General features: G+C 45.3%; 1 protein-coding gene across 2 annotated transcripts in view; it reads right to left on the bottom strand.

Annotated features, from left to right (window-relative positions):
• Positions 1–25,012, bottom strand: part of Tnr (tenascin R) — a 406,193-nt gene extending 381,181 nt beyond the window's left edge. For both annotated transcript variants that reach the window (XM_021198259.2, XM_029538977.1), the window contains exon 1: positions 24,558–25,012. The gene's annotated coding sequence lies outside the window, so the exon portion shown is untranslated. The remainder of the gene's footprint in view (positions 1–24,557) is intronic.
• Positions 25,013–25,528: the final 516 nt, after the last annotated feature.

Below are 25,528 nucleotides of genomic sequence, written 5' to 3'. Positions count from 1 at the left end.
TTCTGAGTTCAAGGCCAGCCTGGTCTACAGAGTGAGTTCCAGGACAGCCAGGGCTACACAGAGAAACCCTGTCTCAAAAAACAAAAACAAAAACAAACAAACAAAAAAAAAAACAACCTATGTTGAATAATATCTCAAAGCAAGTAAGTTAAGGGTTCCTTAAACTGCCTCCCAGAAGTCACACTATGAGGAGTTCTAGGAGGCCATTTCTATAAAGCCAGAGGAGGGAGACAAGGACTAGGGTGAAGCAAAGAATCTGGAAATCTGGTCTAGGGCATGAGGTGGCCAACACCATAGTCAAACAAAAGCAAGAGGTGAGCAGACAGAAGCCACAAGGTGTCTCTTGGCCAAAGCTTCAAAACAGGGCAGGCTAAAGGCTGAGCTCATTGAGAAACATGACAAAATGACAAGGGCTCTCATGCTCTCCCTTCAAATCCATTAAACCTCACATTATTCCTAAATAAACTGATGAACTGAGAGTTTGTTAGTATAAGGGTCCAAAGGCAGTTTCTCACTCATGCCTTTGCCTGTTCCTGTGAACTGTGCCCTCCAACTCTCGACTGACTTTTGTAGTAAAAAAAGAAAAAAAAAGAAAAAAAGAAAAAACCTAAATGGGACTGTTCAGGTTCATGGAGTTAGCTGGGATTTGGTGACGTCATAAGGGTAGGGCCCAGGATACTGTGAAAGGAGGAAGGGTCTCAGAGAGCTGCCTCTTGGCCACTGCATCTAAACAAGTGAGGGGCTATAACATAATTTGTCTGAGGGTATATATGTTCATGACCAAGGTGGAGATGTCTAGAGCTAAGGTCTACTGGGTCTGTTAGGGCCTCTTCAAGATGGATGGTGACACCTGTAACATGGTCTGTAATATCCAACTGCACCTCCATCTTACAGGCTGGACAAGGGAAATGCTCCTCTGAACTCCCTAGGCAAAGATAGACACTTCTTTCTCCTTTCTTTGTCTGTGGCACACCCAATTATTCGAGGTCATGAAGTCCCTTATGCAATTTGATTTTCCTAGCTGTTCCTGCACACACAGCCCCATTCTCCTCTCCCTGCCACGCCCCTCCTTTCTCTACCCTCCGTCACAGAGGCTTGGCTGAGGGAAAAACCCTAATAAAAAGGAGAGGTTATAGGGAAGATCGAGCCCTCCTATCTAGTCCACCCAGCCCCCGAAGGGCTGGCTGTGCCCACCTGGGCTCACCTTCTGACTGTATCTGAGAATGACAACTCTGATTGGTCTAAGAAGCCCAGGCTACTACTTAGCACAGGGCCCTCAGCAACCATTCCTCCAAGCAAGTCCTTTGGAGGGTAAACAGGACAGAGAGGCCTTGGGTAGCACTCTGTAGTGACTAGAGTCTCCACCACAACGTTTGAGCCTGAGGCTCACAGATGCCCCCACCAGCTTGGAGGATGCAGGCACTTCTTAAGTCTCCCTTAGATTCCCATCAGCACAAGGCAATCGATGTGAAGATGTATTGTGTTGCCGAACGTGAAACACTTAGTACAGGCCTAGGTGTCGGAGCACTGCAAAGGGCATTCATTCACTTTGCTTTTAGTCTTACTTGTTTGCCAGCCCAACATCTGCTCATAACTATAGGCTTGTGATGAGGATGGATAAAATGAGCATCCCTGACTAAGATGGCCCCTTGTGAGCTGGGCCAACTTCTTCTCTATGATCCCCCTATTGTCTTTTGTCTTTTGTTTTTGTTTTTGTTTTTCCTTAACTGCCTTTCAGTGGCCCTCTCCGGGCCTTGATCCAACTTCGTGCAAAACCTGCAGCAGCCAAGTGTTTTCCTCCTGCATGTTCTCTTTCCCAGCGCAGTTCTACAGCCCTGGTGTTCCGCCTGACAAGTGATTTCCTTACTGCTTAGCCAGGACTATCCCACTGGGCAGCACATTTCTGCCGTGGAGGAATGTTTAGACTGTTTCTGGCAGTTTCTCACTCATGCCTTTGCCTGTTCCTGTGAACTGTGCCCTCCAGCTCTTGACTGATTCTTGTAGTAAAAAAAGAAAAAAAAAAAAACCTAAATGTGACTGTTCAGGTTCATGGAGTTAGCTGGGATTTGGTGACATCATAAGAGTAGGGCCCAGCCAGGTGGGAGTCATTCACATTCTCATATACAGTAGGAGCATAAAGAGTAAAGATCAGACCCCACTCACCCTCCACACGTGATGACAACGTGAAAAAGCCGCACAGCCTAGCTACTGGTCTCAGGGACTTCCCTGGTGCTTGGGGAATCCCACCCGGCTAGTTCCCGGCTGACTAGTTTGAAGCTGTAGTTCTGTTTTAGAATGCTCCTTAGCTGGCCGTATCCAATGGCCCCTGAGCTGAGCATCTCTGGGCCTCCCATTTTGACTGCCCTCAGTACTTTGTCCTCACAAGGGGTTCCCTTTCATTTTAGAATAACCCAGGTCTGTCATTGATGTTGAGAGAGAAAAATAAAACATTCCCCTTCGCTTTCTTCCATACTTCCCTCACACAGCCAAACTCAGCTGGGGCAAGGTTCATCACACTACCAGGCGACCTCTTCCTGCCCTTCCTCCCTAGGCCACGCCCCCTCCATCAGTGCTGTGTGCCCACACTCCCCCACCACACTGCCAGCCCAGCAGATGTGCTTTGCCTTGCTTGCAATCACAGGGCAGTCGTGAGCCTGGCACCAGGATTTATTTTTAAACTCAATCATGAGCTGCCCAGCTATAACCAGCTTTCTGACTTAGGGATATTCCTCATTTTACACACAAACCTCTCTCTCCACCAGGTATTCTCAGTTTACCTGTTCATGTAGCTGGCTGGCCTTTCTGCCTCTGCCAGTCTGGCTTAGTCCCCTGTGAGGACACCCTCTGCCACCTCTGCCACCTCTGCCACCTCTGCCACCTCAGGGCCCTTCCTGGCCCCAAGAGCTTCAATTCCTGGTCATCCCCCGCCCCCTCCTCCATCCCCTTGCCTGGTGTGAATTGTGAATAATTCATGTGTTTCCATGATCCTGACACTGTTTTTTTTTCTCCCTCATGAATCAAATTCCCGAGACACAGTGTATTTTCTCGCCATCTCCTTGTCTGAGGTGCTGACAGGGACAGGGCTTATTCCTGTAGGTCAGGAATGGGGGCCAGTACTTATGTCTGCTTATGAGACAGTTACCATCTCCCTAGCCTGCTCTTTTAGGGGCTCAAATTTTCTAGTCTGCCTCAGTAGATGTATGTTTGTATAATATTACACGGTTGGCTGGCCAGATAGATAAATAAATGAGTGGTTAGATACACAATAGATAGATGCGCAAATAGGTAGACAGACGTAAGCACTTCCCCACATAGCTCTCTCAGTCACTTTTCTTATTTTAAGTTGTTGGGAAGACAGTGGCATGTGATTTTAAACGTGTTTCTCCTATGCAACAGATACCCCAGTACTCTGTTTGCAGTTTCCTTTGGAAAGGGGTTCACAGCAGGACTCTCATAACAACACAGCCTTTATCCAGAGTCAGTGTCGATGTCACCTCTAGTCATTTAGTTTCCAAATAGCTATTGTAGCTTTAGTATGCTCTAGGGTAAGGCAGGACCCTGGGGATACAAAGGTGAGCTAAAGAGACATGAGCCCTGACGGAATCGTGTGCATCAAATGAGGGCTCTTATGTATTTATGATTGGCATATGTGTTTCTAAACTGTTAAAACATAAATTTGACATGCATATGAAATTTGATTTTTTTTAGTATTCTGATACAAAGTGACAAACTGGCATTAGATATATAAATTATACATGTGTCTAAGCTAACAAATACTAAATCCTTGAAAGTGAGGAAATTCATACTGGCAAATTCAAGAAGGCTGTTGGTGGTGGGAGTGGAGGGGCTTATGGGCAGGAGAGGTACCCAGGGATGCCCATACCTGCTTGACCTGAAGTATAGTTATAGAGAGCCTAATGAATTACTATTTATTTAATGTTTATGTATATGTATGCACCACCTATTACAATGTAAAATTTTGAGGTTAGAAAGAAAACCTTAGAAGGTTCTATGAATGTGTGTAGCACATTGGTTGGTCTGGGGAGCCAGGGACAGCTTCCTGCATAAAGAGGTATGTGAGCTAAGGCCTGCACATGCTGATGAATTAGGCAAAGAAAGGAAGGGATGGAGAGAAGACCTGGAGGAAGGGGAAGACCACAAGGGATGAACACAGGAACAAACAGGCTAGGGAACATGCAGGATGCTGAGCCCAATACTGCTGCAGCCCAGAATTGGGAGGGGTAAAGCCTGGAAGGCTAGGTGGACCTCTCTGAGGATTTTGTTTGTGTTTTAAGGTCTATGGGAAGTGCTTAAATGGTTTACAGATGACCACACTGCTGTGGTCTTTACTAAAAGTAGAGAATGGATTAGGACAAGGGAACACCTCCTCTCCTGTTTTCAAAACATGAGGACACATAAGAGAATAGTATACTTAAAACTAAAGCAAGTCTTCACTGGTCATCAAATCTACTGGCAACTTGACTCCACAGCCTCCAGATTAGAATATCAAGCCAGCACCTTCTAGCTATACAAATGACTCTACCATCACATAGCTACCAAAATGTAGCTCTTCTTATCCTCAAGTCCTCACAGTAACACTCACTACACACCTAAAATGGAACATTAGGGATCTAGAGAATTATGATTTCCACTACCCTACAGTTTATAGTGCAAATAAGCATTTACAATGTCTGTTATAACCACAGCCCACAGAAGTTCAATGGCACTTGTTCCCTCATTGATAACAATAGTGAAAACTAATCATTCTAAAAGAAAAAAAATGAAAAATTCTAAAAAAAAAGAAGAAGAAGAAGAAGAAGAAGAAGAAGAGAAAGAAGGTGATGGAGAAGAAGGAAAAAGATGGCAATGTTCTCCTACCCAGGCAGGTGTCTGTGCTACATATCTTCATAGAACCTTGTAAGGTTTTCTTCATAACCTCAAACTCTTATATAGTAACATATGACACATAAATATAGCCTAACATTATATGTAACCCATGATAACAGAGAAGAATAATGCCAGTTTGAATAACATGCTAGCAAGTTAGAGATGAAAAGGAAGGTGTATATGGGAGAGGAACTGAAAAGGTAAAATAAAGAAAGCTTGGCAATAGATATGTTACCTCACTTCTGGGCAACGTCTGGTGTGTGAGCTGATAGATTTTTGTCTCTGTAGGAAATTCAGAACCTAGGATAGTGCCTGGACCCGGGTTCTCCTTACCTCAGAAATCATAGTCTTACTTAGAGTGTCATATTCAAGGATATGCCATGGAGGTGAAACTAGATTCATCAGAGGAAGCTGCAGAGTAAAATACATTTTTAAAACACACAGTGAGGACCAGGAATGCATAGTATTTCAGAGCCACCCGAGGATTTCAACACTTCCTTCATGAAATAAGCAAATAAATGAAGCAGAAAATGGATTATTTAAATGATAATAAGCATGAGCAAAGAAAAACACATAAAGCTATTAGTGGTATTGGAGTATGCTAAAACACTCATCACCAAGAACATCTCAGAGATTTCCCAAATCAGAATAAAGGACCAAAATAGCACCTATCTACCATAGTCTACTACAGGTTTCGTGTGTGTGTGTGTGTGTGTGTGTGTGTGTGTGTGTGTGTGTGTATGTGTGTTTTGGTGTAGGCTTACAGGAAGCCAGAGAATCAGAGAGAGTGACTGTATAATTGAATGGGTTCTTTGGAAATAGAATGATGTCCAAGTTGTTACTGATGCTGATGGTGCATGTTGATTGTCAACTTAGTAGGATCTAAAATAATATGAGCCAAATCCTTGGGTAAGTCTGTGAGGGATTTGTTAGACTGGGCTAGTTGAGATGAGAAGCCTCATCCTAAATGTGGGCCACCCCATGAGATGGAGTCCTGGACTAAATACAAGAAGTCAAGCTGAGTACCAACAACGTTTATCTCTCTCTGCTTCCTAACTTTGGATGCACTGTGACCAACCACCTCAAGCTCCGACTACCCCACCGTTCCATCGGGGCAGACCACATTCTCAAACTGTAAGCCAAAATAAATGCGCCCGAGGGCTGCTTTTGGTGAGTATTTCATGACAGCAAGGAGAAAAATAAAGTGTATTGTTTACTTTCCCGTTGCTGTGATAAAATATCATGACCAAGGCAACTTAGAGAAGAAAGGGCTTATTTGGGCTGACAGTTCCAGAGGGGTGAGGGTTCATCATGGTGGAGAAACATAACAACAGGCAGCAGGCAGCAGGCAGCAGGCAGCAGGCAGCAGGCAGCAGGCAGCAGGCAGCAGGCAGCAGGCAGCAGGCATGTCTGCCACAGCAGGAAGCTGAACACTAATATCCTTAACCAGAAGCGTGAAGCAGGGAGAAAGTAAACTGGGCACCGCTTTAATCTCAAAGCCCACCCAGTGATATACTTCCTCCATCGAAGCCAAACCCCCTAAGCCTCTCCAACCCACCTCACCAACTAGAGACCAAGGATTCGAATATCTGACCCTATGGAGGACATTTTCATTCAAATCACTGCAGTAAGCAACACAGTGATTAATTTTTTTAGGTTAAATACTTGAATGGAGAGATCCTCCATAGTCTATGCCCAGATCCTAATATCTGAGAAAATTCGATCCAAATATCCCCATCTACTAATTTCCAGATGACCAAATAAGAGTCAGAGCATGTTCTTGACAGTAGGGTGTACCTCGTGCAAACTCCCAGGCTGTTATCTCTACTAAGGCAAAAGGCTCTGTAACCCACAACTGACACACCATTCAGAAGGCAGCCATCACCCAGTGTGCTGGAATAGAACAAGTAACAAATCGACAGTCTGAATTCCTTTTTAAAATCTTTTCTTTTGCTCTTTATGTTTGAAACAGATGCATATATACGCACACAAACACACAGCTACACATATATAATTAAAGAAGGCATTTTGCTTAACATTTGATAATTAGAAATTGATTTGAATCGCCCCCCTCCCCCCCTGAAAATAGCAGGGCCTACTGGACATTTTCCTCTTGCCATGTAAGGGATGGGATTAGACAGTCATAAGTTTCACATCTTTTCTTCTTGCAGAGAAGGAGAAAATAAATCAAAGGATGACAGAAGCCACTTAAGTACAGTCAAGCCCTGTTCAGGTTTGGAAAAATCATATCCAGGTGATTGACATGAGAATCTTCTCCAGACAAAATTCTGAGGTAGCAGTAAGTCTAGCTTCTTGGGAGACCTGTTATGTTTCAGAATCTCACCCAGAAGCCTTGAAGCCTATATGCTGACACCCAGTCCTTTGTGGTTTCTCCAGTGTGGCTCCATCACCCTGTATCCCAGCCCAGGACCAGCATCCAGAAGATAAGCAAGGGGGACAATCAAGACTCCTGATTTGCTGTGAAATAACCCTTCTTTGACATTGATCTTCTCTTAGTCTACAAAATTGGGAAAATGAATGGTGTACTTGCCAAAATTTTTGTAGGTTCTAGAATCTTCATCATCAACTTGATTGGACTTGGAATCTTCTAGGAGACATAATTTTGGGTGTATTTATTTCCAGAGAGGTTTCACTAAGAAAGGAAAGCTCAACCTAAATGTGATGAGCACCAGCCCATGGGCTGGGATCTTAAAATCAATAAGAAGGAGGGAGTGAATGGAGAGCACATATTACAAAGGGACTGGTGGGGGAGTCATGGTAGCTCACCACATCTCGTGCATGGTTAGGGAGCATGAAGAAATGAACACTGGTGTTTATCTCCCTTCCCCAAGCCATGAAGTCATGCTGCACACAATCAGAGAGTCTTTCCATGCCAAAAGTCCTAATCTGGGTCATTTCTCACATGCATGCCAAGGGATTAAGTTGACAGCCAATATTAACCATCACACAGAGATTCAGTGTTGTAGAGGTTGAAGACAGTGAGAGAAGCCAGAAATCTGTGACTTTCAAGACAGAAGGAAAGCATAGCAAGTTCATGCCACAAAGTCAATAGAAGATAGTGGTTTTAGATAACAGTAATTGGCTCCATGATGCAAGGAGTTCATCGAATACACACACACACACACACACACACACACACACACACACACACACACACACAAGGTGGGCTGAATCTTGAGATTTGGGAGCATGAAGGTCCTGGGAACTTTGATGATCTGTGGGGTGTCTTTAAAAGGGTAGCTATAGATATGTTAAAGAGTGAAGACAGCATAAAGTAGAATTAGGATCAGCCACATTTACAATTCACTGCTGTTGCAGATTGGAATTATGAAATGAGGTAGAGAGGAGAAGCAGAACCAAAGCAGACTTCATTTTCTCAGAGGACATTATCAGCGCACATCCCTCCCCTTCTTAAAAGGACAAAGTAATGAGGGAGAGGAACAGTGATGAGTACAAAAGCCAGTTCTTTGGATACCATGGAAAAGCAGGACCATGGCATTTCTAAATGAATGGGGCGGACCGACGGCTGGGCATAAAGAGCAGTCTGGGAGGGAGGCATGGGAGGGCCTACCTGTAAAGCGCAAGGTAGAGGAGATTTAAAAGAGTGGGCAAGCCGTCCCTGCAGGAAGGAGATGTAAAATCACAAGAGTAGGAGTGAACTCACTAGAGCATGGAGAGGCTGCCCGGGAGCTTCTCGTGCTCATTTGGGAGTTACAACGGTCTTTGCTGTGATGACGGCGCAGGGCACCAACTCTCTTCATGGGCTTTACTTGTTTGGATATCAGCATGAGAGAGGATGGAGATCCAGCAGTTGGGTTTAACCCGGCAGGAGTTTTGCAGGGTGAGCACAGGAAAAATGTCCGGAAAGGTTTTGCCAAGTCACTGATTGATGATCATGATCGATGGGGTTATCAATTTCTGGTAAAGTGAATTACTGGAGAGCAATGGATGCTGAAGACAGGCAAAGCCAGGGACTGGATAACTAAAGCCAGAAGGAAAAAAAAAGGAGGGAGGGAGGTGAGCCACCAGCATGAGAGGCTGGACTCAGCACTGCAAAGAAGTGTCACAGGCAAGGTTAAGGGTAAGGCCATGGGGCCATGCCATGCAATCCTATGCTGACCCCACTCTCTGCTTTCCTGACCTTGTGCTTCACCTGTCCTTTTCAGGACCCAAGAGGTAGTTTTCTAATGGGCATGATTTAAGGAACTCTACAGCAGACCTGTCACTGAAAATGTCCCCTCAGAGGCCTTTATCTGGTTTTTGACATTTACTATTAAGGCTTCTTTCTTTTCTTGCCTGCTGCTCTCCATAAGTGCTACCACCTAACCTATTAATTCCTTATCAATCATTTATGTATAGGTGTGATTTAGTGCTCAGAGCCTTTCAAGTAAGACAGCGGCTGGCTCAGATTTTAATAGGCTACAGGGCAGGACATTTTGAGGAAGGAACTGAATATGCGATCTTGTGAAGCATGTTACGGGGTAAGAAGGGATATCTTCTGAGCACCTACTATGTGCTAAGGTCTGTCCATGAAAGTTGCATGTGTGATTCTTTCGCAATGCCACTCTTTCTTCCTATTTATAACAGAAACGATTTGAAAGAAATAACTGCTATTGACGCACGTTTAGTATTACTGAGTGTGGAAACCAGGGTCTAGATCAGAGCAAAGAAGTCCACATCGGAGGAGAAGCATTCACCGATAAGCAGAGACAGTGAGGCCCATCCTGGAGGAAGTCACAATACTAGCCCCCCTCCATCTCCCTCGCCAAGGATTTTGTGTTGTGGGTGTGCCTGGCTTTGTACAGTGCTTAAGAAGTTCCTCGTTGGTGATGTTTGTATCTTACCGAGTGTATTTTTTTAATAATAATTTAAATTTTTATTAGGTGTTCAAGCACAGGGTAAGCACCAGTATTTGAGTTACTGACACTCAGATCAATAGTGAAACACTTTCCTAGAGTGGGGGCCACTGGCACGGGAGCCTCCGGCCTTATCATCTTTCTTGAAGAGAAAGGGTTGGGTAAACAGAATGGGCAATTTTCTTCAATAACTCACAGTTAAAGGAAACAGAATGGGCATTCAAGGCTTCTGCTGTGAGAGCTCCTCCCTCCCCCCCTCCTCCTTCCTCGCGCTCACTAAACAGAGTTGTCTTTAACTTATGTGACACCAATCACAGTGCTGCCATTTTCTGAGGACACTGGAGGAATCAGCATGGAAGACTGAAAACTGACCTCTTGTTAAAGTATAAAGAGCCTTCCAGCAAAGGGAGGGGCCCGGAGGCTCTGCAGTCTCCCCCGCAGCCCCCCACAGCCCCAAATCCACAGTCTCTGGATTAGAGACAATGCAGAAAAGATGTGGTTAATATAAAAGAGCACCTCAATTGTGGGTAGGCTTTGGTTAAGCTGTGCCTTTTATTCTCTTATGAAAGAGGTGACAAGCTTGCGTGAACAACATAGTTTCAGATTTCACAGCTAAAGTTCTCCAAGCTGTTGGCAATTTTCCCTCATGCATATTGTGAGAGCAAAGATGAATTTAGTCTCCTTCCACAACATAATCTCCCATCATCTCCTCTGACACCCAACCATGACCCAGTACTGCTACTCATACACAGCACCTTGGTAGTCACCCCCTCCCTAATGCTGCAAACCCTTAACATGAATAGTTCACATTCCACCTCCTTTGCAGAAGCTATAGGAAGTGAGTCTTCCTCCCTCCCTCCCACCCTACACGGACCTCCTACCACAAAAACAGCTTTTCCTTAAGCATTAGCCCTTCACACTATGAGGAAGTTACCTAGATGTACCCCCTCTTTCTACTTTATCCAGACAAGATGCTCCTCAAAAATCAAAGAACCAACTCATACTCTAGCCACTGGCAGAGTGACTAGCTCAGAGCCACCACTGAGCAACCACTGACTGGAACAGATAATCCTGGATGAAGGTCCACCCACTCATTGACTCAGTCAGGCAGATTCTACTGCTCAAGGACAGTTCAGGACAGGGAGGGCAACTATCAGTGAAAGTCCAGGTCTTACAGGGTACATTCTACAGGGAGGAAATGGATAATAAAAAGGAGGTCACAGAGAGATGTCCTGTGTTGACTGGTGATAAATGTGCTAAAGGAAAATACAGTGGACGGTGCATGGATAGCTGCTATGGGAGCAGGCTTCTCTGTGGGGTGACACCTGAGGATGAAGACCTGATGGCCTTCTGGCCTCTGTCCTGATGCAAAGGAGGGGACTAGGTTCCTGTGGAGGCGCTGCAGTGTGTGGTGATGATCAAGAGAGCCCATGCTACCCAGGCCACAGGAGATGGCCTCAACATAGAAATTTGCCACTGATCTGTCGAGGGGCTACCCTGGAAAATACTGAAAATAAAAGAATTGGCGGGGGGGGGGGACTCTTATGATGCTCCAGGCCCGATCCATAAAGCATAGAGCTGTTGCAGTGCCTTAGGGAATCAGTTCTGTCCTCTAGGCACAGACAAGTGAGTCTTTTGACCATTGTAATTTTGCTGGCCAACTCAATCGCAGCACAAGAAGGGGCTATACATAATTAAACAGAAAGGTACAAGGTCAGGCAGCCACAATCTCCATTCTGCAACATATTACCTGAACCACCTTGGACAGTTCACTGAAAGTCTAGAAAGAGAACTAAATGGTCACATTGTTGAACTTTGAAAGTGTGTGTGTGTGTGTGTGTGTGTGTGTGTGTGTGTGTGTGTGTGTGTGTGTGGCATATGCCCATATCTACGTGCAAGTGTACCTGTGCACGCACTTGGAAACTGGAAGAGGATCCTAATCTATCACTTCTACCTTATTCCCTTACACAAGTTTGGAGCGAAACTAATTGCCAAGCAAGCCCCAAGCATCACCCTGCCTCTGCACCCCCATCCTGGGGTTACAGATAAACGCAGCCATGTCTTGTTTTCTGTGCATGTGCTGCAGACAGGAACTCGGGTCCCCACACTTACATGGTAAATGTTCTTACTCAGTGGGCCATCTTCTGTGAATTTTTAACAGGACCATGAAAAGTAAGAACATCAGGAAAGGAACACTGGGGGGGGGGGTAGTACATGTTTCCTTATTCAGCTGCTACAGTCACCCCTTATCTAGGTACCCCCTCATCAGCTGCTACAATCTGCATTTCCTCATCACCCAATGCTTGGAACCAGGAATGTGAGGTCCCAGAGGCCTCAAGGGGCATAGCTAGGCAGAGGTAAAAAACTATGTTCAAATTTGTAATGTCCAGACTGCAGTCTTTTATTCCCAAGTCTGCATCCTTCTGTGTGCAAGTAGTTATTCCAACCCTATGATGGTCCTGTTCATAAATTTTCTCACCTTGACTCATGATAAATCCCTCCCCAAAAGTTTCCACCCAGTACTTAATATAAGAACTAAATACCAGTCTCAGGCCAGCCCTATCTTCAAGTATGTCTACTCTGGGATGAGTCTGCTTTTGTCTCCATTTCCACTGTGTCTGACACAAGGTAGGTGGCTAGGAAATCTGGAACAATCTACCTACCTCTTTGTCCCACTTCCTGCTGTTATCTCCACTCCTCGTTGCAGGGTAGGGACATGGCCGAGCTGCCATTAAGCTGCTTTGCACCCCAGACAGCACTACCTGTCTTCCCCTTAGCCTTCTGGGGGTCCTGGCTATCACTGGTACTTGGTTAATAACCTCCAAAGGAACAAACTGAGTAAAGTGGCATCTGTCGTCGCTCCCCCTCCCCCATCCCTAAGCTGCATCAGTCATTTGGGAATACACTGAGAATCTCATCTTGCACAATGTCATTTCAGTTGAAAGAAGTGTTCCACACACAAAGGACTAGCTACAAAGTGTCCCAGATGATCCCCAGGTGGCTAAGCCACAAGGTGAGGGAGGCTTTGTCACTGGATAAGAACCATATTCCTGTGAGGCTGCATGAAGGAGAGATTTCTGTGGAGTTAGGTGGTGCTTTGTTTTAAAAAAAAAAAAATCCACAAAGGTCAAGAGTTGTAATGGCTGCTGCTCAGAGCCCCAGAGAAAAACCAAGGCTGCTGTGGTCTTCCTTCCAACAAGCCTTTTGTATGAATTGACTCTCCATCTTCCTGTATCACTCGAGAACCAGGGGTTGCTACCATGTTCCCAAGTGAAGCAGGGGCAGCATAGTCAATAAGAACTAAGGAAGGGCCTGGGTTCAAATGCAGGTTCTTCTATTTGCGCGATCTTCAGGAAAATCCGAAATTGGGTGCCTCAGCTTTCCTCCTATAAAACAGTAAGTATAACAACACTGCACTCAAAGGCAATTGTGCAGACTAGTTTGTATTCACACAAGAGGTACTGGAGCCTGATGGGAATTCTGGCTAACAATGACTGTGCTCCTGAACAGTGGGTAGAGATATCTGTGGATCTAGCCGGTGATTCATGAACCCAGGGCACCATGAGTGTCTGCCTCCCAACATGTCTAGCTGCCACACCCTAGACATCCTAACTTGTCACTGGCAGGGCCTACACAGGCTGGTAGCTGAGTCTGACTCCAGAGTGAGATGTGACACTTCAAACATGAAAAAAGTCCTTCCCCTGATGAGGAATCCCTTTAGCAACTTCTGAACTTAAGAACGAAGAGAGAACGGTGCGGTTCAAGATGCATGAGCCGAATGTCATATCTTCTCAATACTCACTGAGTCCCAGGATATCTATGTCTTCCCAATATCCCCATATTTCAGAGTCTGAGGATGTTACGTGGGCTTCTATGGCCCCTCTGTCTGACGTGGTCACTAGAGGATCACGAGACCCTGCCAGGAGAGCAGAGAAGCAAGGAGAGAGTAAGCATACAGAGGTCATCTGTCTGCTGTCTCCGGAACCTCGGGCCACAAAGAAGGATAATTGCTGAACATCCCAACAAGGCCTGGTAGCGCTAAGGGAAGCCACTGCACTCTGCCTAGGGCTTGATTTTCTTCCTTCATGGTCCCCAAGAAGAGCAGCTGTCTTCCATTCTCACTACACAAAGTGGATAAAATACAAATAAGAAAAGGAGATGACAGGGATAGGGCGTGGGGACAACACAGTCTTACTTTGCATTTTAATCACTCAGGCACTGTGTCTTGGACCGATTTTTAATAAGTGATGGACTGATAGTGTTTTCTACCCTACCTCCTAATCAGTTTCCATCAGGCTTCATATCAGTAGCACCTGGTCCTTCTTCCAGAAAACTCCACCCTGTCCATCCCTCAGATGTGTGTGTGGGGGGGGGTGACCCAAGTAGAAATCTATACCCCAAGTATAGTTTCCTGACTTCTTAATGGCCACGTTCAAAAGAACATGAAGATTTTCCCTCTCAGGGAAATGGCGCTCCAGGAAGCTATAATGTTGCCTCTAATCTTTCCAATGAGTCAGTTAGGACACCGACAGGTCCTCAAGATGAGGGTGACCCCTACTTCCACCCCTCCACATGAAGATCAGCACTCTTTTGTTTGGCCAGGGAAGCTGCTGCATCAGATGTCAGTCAGCCCAGAGACTTCTGAACATTAAGAAGGTGGCTGGCTGGGGCTGAAGAAGGGAGATTAATGTTCTTGTAGAAGACCTGCATTCTAGCCAGATAGTGGTAGTGCACATCTTTAATCTCAGCTCTTGGGAGGCAGATCTCTGAGTACAAGGTCTATAGAGCAAGTTCCAGGTCAACCAGGGCTACACAGAGAAACTCTGTCTCCATAAAGCCAAAAAGTAAAAATTAATAGTTATAGCAATAGTAATGATGATGAGGATGAGGATGAGGATGATGCCTGAATTCTGTTCCTAGCATCTATTTAGATGACTTTAACTCCAACCCCAGGGGATCTGACCCCCTCCCCTGTCCACCATGGGCACCTGCACTCATGTGAACACTCACACACATAAACTTTAAAAAGTCAATAAACCTTATACAGAAAGGAAAGATGCTTCAACACTGCCTGGAGGCTTTTGCTCCTGAAGCCAGGTTGGGATCACATGGTGCATCTCCAGCCTGGAGGGAGAAAATATGTCAAGGCAGTCTGAGCCCTTAATCCTCTTCCTTAAAATGCACCTGCTCAGCTGTAGGCATTTCCGCCAGCTGAGAACTCCATGGACCGAAGCCCCTCACTACCTAGAGGATGTTATAAGTCTCCGTGTGGAAATTGGCATCTTCCTGAACACAGTCAAGAATTCGGAGAGGCAGCAACTATTTGTCACTTCCCTAGTGAGAGGAAGCGGAAGCTCCGAAACGTCAATTGATTTCCCCCAGACAACTCAGGGGTAGCTGGCAGAGGCAGGATGCAATTTCTGTCAGGCACAGTTTCACGGGGTTGCCACGTGCCCAACATACACGGCAAGAGAGGCAGGGCCAGAGGAGGTACACAGAGCACACGGACTGCTCAACTGGGCTTTGCAATTGTATCCCATCTGGCGCTATGAGGAGCAGAAACTGGCAGCTTCCAAAGCAGATGAAAAGCAGAAAACCTTTCTCAAATTGTTTTATTGAAAGCCAGACTCCTGACTGTTTGAAGCTGCTTGATTTGGGCAATGCTTCTGCCTGTCTGTGCTATTTGCTGCTGTTTTGAAGCAGCCCTGGATGATAAGGGGAGTGTGCCTTTGTTGGGTGCCCCTCTGAAGATGCTCAAGGGATCTCTGCCTTCCTTACCCTGCTGGTAGCTCCAGAGCCCTAGCAGCTGGCTCTTGAAAGAGTGTGGGGGTGTGCACCCTCAGCTGGAAGCAGGCGAAAGGCCCTGTGCTGATCTGCACCTAAAGTAGATACAGATGAAGTCTTTTGCTTTTATAGTGAGTTTCACCAGCATTAAACTTCATTTATATCTCTATAAATATATACGGCTTTGAGCGGAAGCCTTGATGGCTGGTTTTATAAGTTCCATCTCTCTGAGGTACAACCTAGGTCACCGTGAGGGGAAAGCCCCTTTATCCATGTCACTGGCTTCTACCCTTTTCAACACACAGTCATTTGCAAGGCCCTCATCTGCTATTCAGGACCCTGTCCTTCTGCCCAGCTGGACGTCCACATCTACCAACACAGGACAAACGTAATTCTTTGGCCCCGGGGCTTCCAGCTCTTCTGCATGCCTGCATCTTCACCCCTGCTCACAGCTGGCCAGCTGTCAGAGGAGGTAAAGAGGGGATGGTGCTGTCAGCTGACTCCCTCCCCACCTGTCCCTTGGCCAGTCACTGCTGTTGACCTTGGCATTGACACATCCACAGGGGACATCGGGAGGCACTTATGCAGGACCAGCAGGCAAACCCTAGCTTATTAAAGTGTGTGTTCTACAGAAATCCATTTAGATAAATCGTCCATCCACACCATCGCTGGTGCTCAGCAGTGACGTGGTTTACATTACTCTATCAGGCAAGCAGCGGCTTCTCTCCCGATGCACTTGAGGAGATAAATTCAAGGTAATCTATATAAACCCAAGGCTTTGAAACTGCACACATCAAAAAATTCAAACAATTACTAGAGCCCAGCCAGGAGGTGGCTATTAGATGTTCTTCTTATGGAAAACATAATTATAAAGGAAGGGAAATGTTTCATAAATAAAACTCAGAATGGTAGAAGAATCTGGAGGGAGGGGAAAGGATGAAGAAAGAAAGGCAAAGGCTTGAAGTCTCCAGCAGAGTAGGGCTCAAACCCCAAGTGTCTCCTTAAGGTTCAAATTAATTTCGGTCTGGTACAGTTTCTCCATAATTAATTGTCAAAAAGTGTCTTTCAGATATTTTTAAATATCAGCCTGTTCTTTTTGTGAGTGTGTGCTAAAAGAATAGAAAAACAAAAGCAACAACAACAACAACAACAACAACAAAACATAGCCCAATAGATACTCCTAAAGTCAAGGTGATGTAAAACAAGGGTGGTCTAGCCCATTAGCACTTGAGAAGGGTATAAAATCCAGGTCAACCCAGATAATTATTCACTTGTTAAGATGCCAAGTGCCCAGGGACTGTACCCAGTCTGCAGGTCACATTGAATAGCAAATGATACCATCAATCTTAAGGTACCATGTCAGCACTGTCCTAGGCACTGGGACTTGTTCCTTACTTAATTCTCACAAGAACTCCTTATAGATAACATGATAGTATCTATGGCTTCAGAAGGCTGATGGAGAAGAAGAAGTTTGATAAGAAGTCTCAAACTATAATAGATTCAGTAATTGCCCTAGCTCATCATAGATCAGTATGAGGTAGAGCAGTAACTTAAAGTCAAGTTTCCAAGTCTGTGTTTCTTGCTTCTTCGTGTGCATATGTTCTTTTTTAGTGAATACACCTATTCATGTTTGTATGTATGTGCGTTTGTGTGCGTGCGTGTGTGTGTGTGTGTGTGTGTGTGTGTGTGTGTGTGCGCGCGCGCATGTGTGTAGTCCAGGGTTTTTTCAATTGCTCTCCACCTTCTTCTAGAGACAAAGTCTCTCTCTCTGGTCCAAAGCTTGCTTATTTGGCTGGACTGACTGTGTAATGAGCCCCAGAGATCCTCTTGTCTTATTCCCCAGGGCTGGGGTGGCAAGCATGCCACTGTGTCCTACTTTTCACACGGTGCTATGGATGGAACTCAGGTCTCCATTCTTGTACAACAAATCTTTTAAAGAATGGGCCATTTCTCCAGATCCTGAAAGGTATAGCCCAGGCTGTCCTCAAGCCTGGCTTTACCTTTGCAGCATTGACCTATTGGTATATGCCCCCACGGTCTTTTGTTCTGTGGGTTCCATATATGTGTAACTCAAGGTTAAAGAAAGCAGAGGCAAGACACAGTCTAGGGAGAAATATGAGCTTAGTCAATGGTTCAAGCCAGCCCTGCGCCCATTAGCCATGTGACCTTAGGCAAGCTAACCTCTCTGAACCTCTCAGCTTTGCACTGTTCATTCATGCTTTCTCTTTCATAACTACTACAAGGGTTCAAGTTTGGAGTCTCTCCTTTTCCTTTGGCTGGGTAAGATTCTCCTTGATGTTTTGACTCCAGGGTTGCAAAGATTAAATAAGAGAATTACTGTGCAACATCATCACAGTGAATCGCATGGAGCAACTTTAGCCTGACAGAGGATGAACTTAAAACTGTGAGAACCAAGTGAGATACAACACTGCAGGGCCTGGACCAGAGCCATGAAAACCATGAACACTCCATAAATCATGGCTGTTATTACTAAAAAGGGGGAAAGGGTGGAAGCTCTTGTACTTTAGCTGAGCAAGGCATCTGAGGCCACAATGCCTCAATTTCCTCATCTGTGAAATGGGGATAATAAGATCTATTATCACGACTAGCCAACTAAATGATACAGAGTATTAAAGGTATTTATTAATTGTAATAAAAGCATATGTCAAAGGCATTCTCCATACCAAGTACTTGACTAACATGCATTGTTAATACTCAGTGAGTGTTGGCTAATCTTATAGCTAATCAATAGAACGATTACAAGCATCTAGGGCCCAGAAATGAAACTTTTTTCCCTAAATTTGGATCATAGGCCAAATTCCAGCTTAGAGATCTTGTTAAGTGGCTGTCAGGTACTAGTCACCCTAGTTGCTGTTGTCCTAGAGTCAACGTTCCAGGTGTCTTCTTGTTTCTCTCTTTCTCACCATGTAGCATGATAGGTCCACATGCCAACCCCCTAGGTCTGAGTGATGGCCTCTCACGGAATCATCTACAGCCAATTCATGGACGTCTATTAAACCACATCAAGTGAGCTTGGAGGTGCCCTTCCCAAAAGCTACGAGTCCCTGAGTGATCAGGGTAGCAGCCTTCAGCATCTGTAATGAGTCTGAGGACTCCCTCGTGCAGACCTCAGAAGCCCCTCTGCCATTAGGACGTTGGCCTTAAACTACTCAGTCTAAAGCTCAAGCAGGAGGAATGGCCTCTTGCTGCCTCCTAGCACTTCTCTGGGATACAGCTGGGGCACTTCAGCGGATAGAAACTTAGGACACCAGTTCACTTAAACTGTCTCCATTGCACACCCCAGTGATACCTAAGCATGGAAAACAGAGCCAGGCCGGGTGTGGTGGTGCATGCCTTTAATCCCAGCACTCGGGAGGCAGAGGCAGGTGGATTTCTGAGTTCGAGGCCAGCCTGGTCTACAGAGTGAGTTCCAGGTCAGCCAGGGCTATACAGAGAAACCCTGTCTCGAAAAACCAAAAAAAAAAAAAGGAAAACAGAGCCAGGCCATTCATATACACTAGCTCCACGTAGCCTCTCCAATTTGCTTTTAGGAACTACCTGTTCAGGCTTATCAGGGAAGGGAAGGGAATGATTTAAACTCAGATCAGGGCTTTGATTAGAGAGTTGCCCTGTCCATTGTCTGGAGAGTAAGACAGAAGCAAGTGACAAAAACCACCTAAGTGTTCAGCGTTCATACACAGACAAATGGTGATGTGTGTGTGTGTGTGTGTGTGTGTGTGTGTGTGTGTGTGTGTTGTAAAAAGGAAGGAAATTCTGATGCCTGCTGTAAATGGATGAATTTTTTAATATACCATACTTGGAGATAGATAATGGGGAGTCCAGAGAGATGTCTCAGTAGATAAAAGTACTCAGCCTGATGACCTGAGTTTGATTCTTGGAACCCACGAGATACATCAGCATCAGTCATCCCATCACTCCTATGGCAAGATGGGAGGTGGAGATGAGAGACTCACAGAGGCTCACAGGCCAGCTATGCTAGAGCATGATGTATGACAGAAACAGAAAGGGATTCTGCCTCAAAAACAAGGTGGTAGGGACAACTGATTCCCATAGTTATCTCTGAGCTCTACATGTGTACCATGGGATGTGTGCCCCCCACCCTCTCTCTCCATACACAAAACGAGTAATAAATAGAACAATTTGTAAGGATAAAATTAGAGGATTCCATCTACATGATGTACCTAAATCAGACTAGCAAACCAGTGGTTGGCGGAGACTGAGGAAGGAGGAAATGGAAGTTATTATCAGAGTTTCAGTTTGGGGTGATGAAATGGTGTGAGTGCGTGTGCTGGTCATGGGTACACACTAAGTGAAAACACTTGTAGGCCACTAAATTGGAGTCACCCAAAAGACAAATAAATAAATAAATAAATAAATGCAAATTGGGTTAAACAAAAAGATGCAAAGCAAAGAGAATATGGCTGTTAAGGTCTCTTGGTCTATCTACCAATTGATAGACACATCATTCCCTATGGTAAAGATGTATCAATACAGCTCTAGCCAAAAATAACATTCAAGCTTTACTGAGACCTGCATGTGGTTAGAGATAGATGTGAAACAACTTTCTTACATTCCCTCTTGACCTGCGATACTACTTAGGTGGCAAATCTCGTCTTTATCAGTGAAAATCAAGCAAGATAAAGCAATGATGACTTCTGCCAAGTCACCTACTCCAAGTGCCTTTGGGGACATCATTCACCTTTTGAAATTTTGCACAATCTTCTACCTAGATTTAGGGAGTCTGCCCTTTGGCCATCTTTTAGTTCTTCATATTGTGTAGCTTAGCAACTTACACTGCCCATTGTGAGACATCGTCTGGTCTGAGAGAGATAACCCAGGACCCTTCCTGTAGAAGAGCTGGCTTGATGTACCCTTTGGGGAAGGTGAATTCAGAGGGACAATATCCTGAAAGGAAGAGCTGCAGGAACATCTTCAAACAGAGGGAGGCAGAGGGCTTAGCTATCTACTGACCATCTAAATGGATCTATGATCCACATAGCAGAGTTTTGAGGACTCTCGTGTGCTGATTGATCTGGCAAAGTCTATTCTTAGTTGAAGACCTCGGGTTCAATTCTGTGCAGAACCTCAACTCTAACCAGTTGTCCTTAGAGTAGAAGAGAATTAGCAAGATGCCATGATAACAAATACACACACACACACACACACACACACACACACACACACACATCTGCACAAACAAAAATACTTCAAAGTTGAAAAACAAAACTTCTGATGACTCTATTATTTCTTTCTCTTTTTTTTTGTTTTTTGGTTTTTGTTGTTGTTGTTGTTGTTATTTTTTGTATTTTCAAGACAGGATTTCTCTGTATTGCCCTGGCTGTCCTGGAACTCACTTTGTAGACCAGGCTGGCCTTGAACTCAGAAATCTGCCTGCCTCTGCCTCGCGAGTGCTGGGATTAAAGGTGTATGCCACCACGCCGGGCTCCGTTATTTCTTAATGATGAATAGGAAACTAGAACAAGAAGCCCTGAGATAGAAGCAAGTTGAATGGAGTGTCACTGGATAGAGCTGGATAGATATAGATACATGAGGCCAACATATAGTTTCTGAGTTTAAAGCCACTCTTAAATAATAAGGATAAATGCACACACCCCACTCAGGTCTTTGTGAATGGAACTGGATTTCATGGATAAGAACTATCACTGTGAGTGAGTTCTCCTTTCTCTCTCTACTATCATGTGAGTACTCTTTCCTGAGCTGACTCTTGGGAGACCAGTCAGAGTGACTCATGACCATACACCTGAAATGTAATTCCATATTTTTAATAATGATTTCCACCTCCTAACCCGAGTAGTACCATCAAATGAACTCAGATTATCTCAAAGGAGGGAACTTGCAGGATCTTCTGTTGGAGACTATTTGGACTTAATTGCTGCCTTCATACACACAATTGAAATGACTATTTTCTACCAGCATGACAACAAGCTGAGATGCAGAACATACCCCTCCCTCACCTTTCCTCCCACTCATCTAGAATCAGTAAACATAGAACCTGAGATGTCCATATGAAAGTCCAAGGTCCACATAACACATCTACCATGAAATGCAATCAGTATTATTTATATTGCACAGTGCAGCTGTTTGAGCTATAATGGTAGCCTTGAACAAGCAAAGGGATTGTAGAACAAAAAAAAGGTCAATTGGAGAGAAGCATGCAGGAACTTTGTATATTTTATTTGGGGTAAAGGTCAAATATTCATTTTGACACAGTTGTCAAAACTCTCTAATCCAAGTAGTTACCTTCTGTCCATGTTGTTAAATGCAAATTATATCTCAATTATAAAAGGGAATGGTTATCCATGTGAGGTAAATGGTGGTCACTTAGAGTGATTTACAGAGAATAAAGCAGGATGCTGGCTTCATCCTTCCCTCCATCTTTTCCTAGAGTGACTCATTACTCTCTCTCAGAAGCAGCCTAGCAGAATTTCTTTTGTTCAGTGAGGGGAAGACAGATGTGAGTATGCAGTAGCCTTCTCTACAGAATCCCGGCAGGTGTGAGAGAAGAGGCTTCTGGGAAAGTAGAGTCTTAACATGTCTAGTCAGTTTGTGCCATTCCCCACTCCTCTTGGTGATAGAAGCCCAACTGTTTACTCATCCTTGGTCATCCTCCTACATCCCAAACCACAGAGGACTCAATGAAAGTGGCCCCTTGAAGGTTCCCATGTCAGCAAAGTGAACAAACATTCCAAACTCGTACAGCTATGGCAAAGAGCTCTAGGAAAAGGGCTTCTGCCTGGCATTCTGAGGTAAAGGGAATGTGAACACTGGGCATATGACTTCCGTTCATCCCTGAGGCTGGCATTCCAGGGACTCCTGTCACCATCAGCACAGAGAACTCTTCACTTGGTTTCTGGCATCAGTGGCATGGTAAGTTGTCTGGTTGGTTCCGATTCTTCCCCAGGGAGAGCCCACTGTTACACAGTGAATTCACTAACAAGCTTTGTTGGTACATGTGAACGGCAGGGTGGCAAGTTCTCACCCCCCCACACACACACACATGAGCACTTCTGCGCTTACAGGTGAGGAGATGAGTATATCAGAAGTCCTGCTTCTGCTTTTGCCACGCTCTGACCCAATGCTTGTTTAAAAATGGGCCCAATAATGTTACTGGCCACTTTTTTTTTTCAGAGAGAATCTTGGAGCATTTATAAGATAATTATAACATCTATAACAAACGATGTCTTTAAGAGAGGGTCCTTTGCAAGGGCACGACCTTTTTTTTTTTTTTTTTTTAACATTCAGGGACAGGTGGTGGAGAAATGCATCCACTTAGTGGAACAAACTGGGGGAATGTGAAGGGGAAGGATGGAGTATGAGTGAGTCTGTGTGGGCTTCTGATTCTCTTCTGCCATTACAACCTCTTATATCTCTGTCTTTTCATCTCCATAAACTACTCTCTGCCATTCATTCTAGAGACACACTGAAGTTTCTAGATCTGATGCTGATAATCTCAGGGTGGCGGTAGAGCTAAGGAAGGTGGTACAGTTTCTTTCAGAACCATATCTCCCACCTAGAAGGTTCCTACAATCCAAAGTAGGGAAGACTTTCCTCATCTTGGAGAAAAGCCCAGGATTTTGAATTAAAAACGTAACACAAGGCATGACAAGGAAGATCTGCGTCTAAGTCCACCTACCCATCCCTCCCCCACCCCATTAGGGAAAGAGTGAGCAGACCCTCAAAGGGTTTGAGGCCAACCACGTTTAGGCTTTATCTTGCAAGAAGCTGCACATCCCTCTTGGGATACTGGCTCCCAGGAAACTTTGGTGATTGAAGAAAGCCCCCAAGGCCACTTGTTGAGGAGCTTCATGTAGTAGGCTTGAGTGGAACTGGGGGACATGAGGGCAGGCAGATAGTGTCTCTAAGGAAAAAAAGCAAGACAGGTAGAAGTAACTTATTGAAAGTATTTAGAGAGAGGGAGGTGGGGGAGGAGAACAGACAGGAAGACAGAGAGGCAGAGAGAGATGGGGAGACAGAGAGACAGGGAGAGAGACCATGAAAAGGCAGTAGAATGTAGTAATGTCAGTCTCCCATCCATGAGCCCCTGGAGGCCCTGGGTGGGAGCTGGAGGAGAGACTTTCACGTTTGGGCCGGTCTGTTTTCTCCTGACTTCGTGGGCAAGTGAAGACAGACCCTTTCCTCTGGGCTGTTTGTCACTGACAAATGCCCCCAGGAGACAGGGGAGAGTGGACTTTTTTCCTCTCTTCCACCAAGGATAACAGAAGTGGATGGTCTTCCGTGCCTGCTTACAAATATAGTATAATTCGAGTCAGTGAGCTCCTGCCAGGCTGAGTATTTTCCTCAAAGCGTGAAATTAGAGACCTCAGCCCCAAATTTACCCCCAGCCTGGGGCTAACCTGTTGCACCTGCCCACCAGGGACTGACCACCAGGAAAGGAAGCAAAAGGTCAGGTTAGGCTGTCACTACATCAGGAATCCAGGTAATCCTGAGAGGGAAATGGCATTTTAAAATATTGTCTCTCCAAGCTCCCTCCTGAAAGCACAACTTTTAACTCTACCTCCACTCCTATCCCCCAGGCTTTTCCTGTCACACGTTTCCACCACCTATGGCTGGTTATGAAAGAGTTAATTTAGGAAAACCCACGACTCTTTTCCCCAAACCCTCCCTCTCAGCTACATATAAAAAGGACAGCCTCACACGGGGAGACTAGCATAATTACAAGCCTGCTAGCTCCGACCTCACCTGTCTTATGCAACAGTGCACACACATACATTTGCTCAGGCTCACTCCCAAGGCCAAGGTCCACATTCCCCTCTAATTCAGTAGACACAGTTTTGCGCCTCTCACCTTTCTTTTCTCCCTACGCAGAACCCCCGCTTTACCAGCAGCCTAAAGAGATGTAACCTTACAGCCAAATGGCTTGAAGAACAGATAATGCATCTAATCGCTCTCCGTGGTGCTGAAATCTCGCTAGCAAGGAAACAGAGGAGCGCAGTACTCCGGACTTACCCAGGTTGGGGGTGGGTAGCTGAGAGCTAAAGCAGCTTCCAAGGTAGAGAATTCGTGTCCGTTCGGGCTGGAGCCAGCTGATGCGCTCACCTAGAGCGCCCACCTCTCTCCCTCTCTTGCCTTCTTCTTCTTTTTTTTTTTTTTTTTTTTCTGAGAGGCAGAGAGAAGGCTTTACGAAAGAAACGAAACAGCAGCTGGTAGGTCTACCAGTAGAAGGAGAGAAGAAGCGACCAAAATAAGACCAAAAAGTCAGATGGCTTTACTCCACTCGTGGTAATTTCTTGGGTCAGGGAGGTCTCTTCTTTCCCTGTCTCTGAGGCTGCTCGGGCTCTGTCTCTGCGTGTTGAGCCAACAGCCTTAGCACAGTCGGTTCCTGCCTCTGACGTGAACGAGATGAGGAAGCCTGGGACCGCTCTGCTGTCTCTCACAAGCTCTCTCTTTTCCCCTCTTACTGAAATTTCAGCAGCATATTTTTAAGCTGTTTTTCCCAGGCTTCTACAAGTAGCCCCCTAGTGGACAGAAAAGCAACGCGTCTTTGGTCCTCTTGAACAGGAATCTCCCTGCACCCACAAACTCTTGGAGGCTGCTTTTCTAATGAGCCAAACAGTCCCGGTCCTGATGGAGACAAAAACTTCCCTCTGGTGAGCGTGTAGGAAGACAGAGGGAGAATCAGCGCCTTTTGCAGATCCTTTTCCTGTGGTTGCAATAGGCAAACATGATATGGTATTGGGGAGGTGTATGTCTTTAGGATAAATGTTTGGCAGAAAAGGGGCAAAGAAGGTCTCTGTTCAGACTTGGAAAGGCTGGCTTATACTCACTGTTAACTGCCCAGTCACTCAGCCACCTGGAAAGTGCTCTGGAACTTATGTCTACAAAGTCAGTCTTAGTTTTCGGCTGCCACTTGTGCACTATATATTTTGCTTCTCTGTGGCTCAATTCCACTGTTTGTAAAGTGTGGATAATGCTGCCCC

This window comes from Mus pahari, chromosome 5 (assembly GCF_900095145.1).
Source record: "Mus pahari chromosome 5, PAHARI_EIJ_v1.1, whole genome shotgun sequence".
Classification (NCBI taxonomy): domain Eukaryota; kingdom Metazoa; phylum Chordata; class Mammalia; order Rodentia; family Muridae; genus Mus; species Mus pahari.
Note: the sequence above shows the minus strand (reverse complement) of the source record. Positions and strands in the feature narration are given on the sequence as shown.